Source organism: Phascolarctos cinereus, unplaced genomic scaffold (assembly GCF_003287225.1).
Source record: "Phascolarctos cinereus isolate Bilbo 61053 unplaced genomic scaffold, phaCin_HiC Scaffold_1;HRSCAF=81, whole genome shotgun sequence".
Classification (NCBI taxonomy): domain Eukaryota; kingdom Metazoa; phylum Chordata; class Mammalia; order Diprotodontia; family Phascolarctidae; genus Phascolarctos; species Phascolarctos cinereus.
The window spans coordinates 97328873-97332186 of NW_027555514.1; the positions used below are offsets into that span (position 1 = coordinate 97328873).

Here is a 3314-nt window from a genome sequence, read left to right on the forward strand (position 1 = left end):
TGGGGGATTACAATGGCTTATAATCCACCTTTGAACAGGAATGGTATCTCACATGTCTAGCAGTGATCAGTCAATAAGTATTTGTTATAAACAACTATGTATAGACAAAGATATACAGGATAAATTGGACAAAATATATAGAGGGAGGTACTAGAATTATAGGAAATTGGGAATGGTTTATTTTAGAAGGTGGGAATTTAGCTGTGTCTTGAAGGAAGACAGGGAAGTCAGGAGGCAGAGATGAGGAGGAAGAGCATTTCAGGCATAGGAGACAGTCAATCAAAATGTCCAATCAGTAGATGGAGGCTCTTGTGGAAGGAACAGCAGGGAGGCCAGTGTCACTGGATTGCAGAGTATGTAGATGAGGATGGGGGTCAGTGTAAGGTCAAATTGAAACACTAGAAAGATGGAGGGGTGGTCAGGTTTTGAAGGGCTTTGTACATCAGAGAATTTTAAATTTGATTCTGGAGGGGTTAAGGAGTCACTGGGATTTATTGAGTGTGTGTGTTGGGGATGCAATGGGGGCAGAGGGTGACCTGGTCAGAGCTATGCCTTAGGAAGATCACTTTGACAGCTCAGGGGAGGATGGACAGGAGTGGGGAGAGACTTATGGTACCAGACCAACAAGCAGACTACTTCAATAGTCTAAGTATGAAGTGGACCACGGGGGTGGTAGTGTCAGAAGAGAGAAGTGGGCATATAGGAAAAAAAATTATGAAGTAGAAATCAACAGGTATTGGCAACTAATGGTATATGGGGGCTGTGAGTGAGGAGTTGAGCATGACACTTAGATTGTGAGCCTCGTGACTAGAAGGATACGGATACCCTTGAAAATAATAAGGAAATTAGACAGAAGGAAACGGTTAGGGAGGAAAGATAATTGGTTCATTATTTTAAAATTTTATTAATTATTTTTAGTTTTCAACATTCACTTCCATAAAATTTTAAGTTCCAAATTTTCTCCGCATCCCTCCCCTCCCTGTACTCCAAGATGGCATGTAAGTTGATATAGTCTCTACATATACATTCATACTAAACCTAATGTCACATTAGTCATGTTGCAAAAAATTAGAACTAATGGGAGGACCCACAAGAAAGAACAAAAAAAAAAAAAGAGCAAATGACATGCTTTGATCTGCATTCAGAGTCCATAGTTCTTTTTCTGGATGTGGATAGCATTTTCCAGCATGAGTCTTTTAGAGTTGCTTAGGTCCTTGCATTGCTACGAAGAGGTAAGTCTATCAAAGTCATCACACAATGTGGCTGTTACTGTGTACAATGTTCTCCTGGTTCTGCTCACTTCACTCAGCATCAGTTCACATGCATCTTTCCAGATTTTTCTGAAGTCCACCTGCTCATTATTTCTTTTTTTTTTTTTCTGGGGGTTTGCCCATTTAATCCGTATCATTTTAATATCATCAGCCAGATTTACACAATAGCCAGGCTCCTTCATCATCACAGGCTCCACCCTTGGGTTTGGCCTCATTTGGGTTTCTTAGACGTTACAGACTCACAACCCATACTCACAAAGCACAGAGCCGCAGGGAGGGAAGGCAACAAGACTGTTGGATTTTAGGCCATTTTCTTTCAGGCTTGGGGTGGGGGAGGAAGGGAAGAGGTTGAATGAGGGGTTCCCAGGTATTATTCTGGGGATAGGGAGTGAGATTAAAATGAACTCAATAAAATAAGACCTACAAAGGGGAAGGGAGGGATCAGGAGTGTGCACCACTCACTAACTTTCTGTTTTAAACCTGAGGGAAAACTGAAGATTTGGGATAGATTTGGGCAAGAAAAGAACACACCATTCTTTAAGGTAGATTGAAGCAGTGATTTTTAAAACAAAGAAATCAGAACTAGAACATCTTAAATTTTTAATCCTCCCTTTACTGGTTTACCTAGAACACTTTTGATTAAAAAAACTATAGAAAGTTAGTAACTGCCCCAAGTTAATGCCAGGAGGTGGCGCCTGTCAATTTTCCAGAGTCCTGGTTGTGGGGTGTTGGAAATGCACTGCTCCGGGTCTCCACTAGCCCTTGCAGGAATCAATCAGAGAAGATTTAGTCCACCAGTCACTTTCCCCCATGTTTCTTTGTAAACTCTTCAGCATTCTTACAGAATTTTTTATGATCCTTAGAGTACTCTTCAGCTAAGTCTGCCCGAAGCAGGTACTCAGGCTGGTGGTCATTCACCAGTGCTATGACTTGGTCAGTTTTGTTGCTGGCTTCCAGTTTTCAGCACTAAATAATTACTGGCAGACAGACATGCCAGTAATTGATGTTGGGGTGGTAAATCTTTGTTTAAAAAGTGATCTTAGGTGGTTTGAATGAATATTCTGCTGGGAAGTTGATTTCAATTCTGAATGCTCCCTTGTCATAGGGAGGGTTGTCCTTCATCAGCCTCCTGCCAGCTGCCATCTTGGGTCTGGTGCTCCTGCTGTCCCACAATGCATCTTGGCTGCCTGACAGCTGGAGCACCTGCACTTCCTGCCCAGCTCTCCTAGAGGTGGGGTGGGGCTGGAGGTGAGGGAGAAGGAGAAAGGGAAGGGGGAAGAAGGGAGCAGGAGGGAGCAGGAGAAAGAGAGCAGGAAGAAGCCTTATCATTTCTTATAGCACAATAGTATTCCATTACATTCATATACCACAGTTTGTTCAGCCATTCCTCAACTGATGGGTATCCTTTAATTTCCAATTCTTTGCCACCACAAAAAGAGCTGTTACAAACATTTTTTGTACATGTGGGGTCATTTTCCCTTTTGTATGATCTCTTTGGGATACAGACCTAGAAGCTGTATTGCTGGGTCAAAGGGTATACACATTTTTATAGCCCTTTGGCCATAGTTCCAAATTACTCTCCAGAATGGTTGGATCAGTTTGCAGCTCCACCAACAATGCTCCAATTTTCTCACATCTTCTCCAGCATTTACAATTTTCCTGTTTTGTTTCCTGTTTTATCATGTTAGCCAGTCTTATAGCCAATGTGATATGGTACTTCAGAGATTAGCTTTGCATTTCTCTAATCTCTAATCAATACTGATTAGAGCATTCATATGACTATAGATAGCTTTAATTTCTTCATCTAAAAACTGCCTGTTCATATCCTTTGACCATTTATCAACTGGGGAGTTGATGATGTCTACAGGACAACCTGTTTGAGATATCTAGTAGGCAGCTGGAGATGTGAGACTGAAAGTAGTAGGAATACTGAGGAGGGAGGAACTGCTTATGAAGTCAGATGACATGAGTTTGAATCTTGGTTTTGGCCCTTATCAACTAAAACACGTGGAGCAAGTCATTCAACAAGATTCATTGTTCAAA

General features: G+C 41.6%; 1 pseudogene; it reads right to left on the reverse strand.

Annotated features, from left to right (window-relative positions):
• Nucleotides 1-2069: 2069 nt before the first annotated feature.
• LOC110216222 (ubiquitin-conjugating enzyme E2 L3 pseudogene) lies at nucleotides 2070-2491 on the reverse strand (annotated as a pseudogene).
• Between the last annotated feature and the right edge of the window lie 823 nt (nucleotides 2492-3314).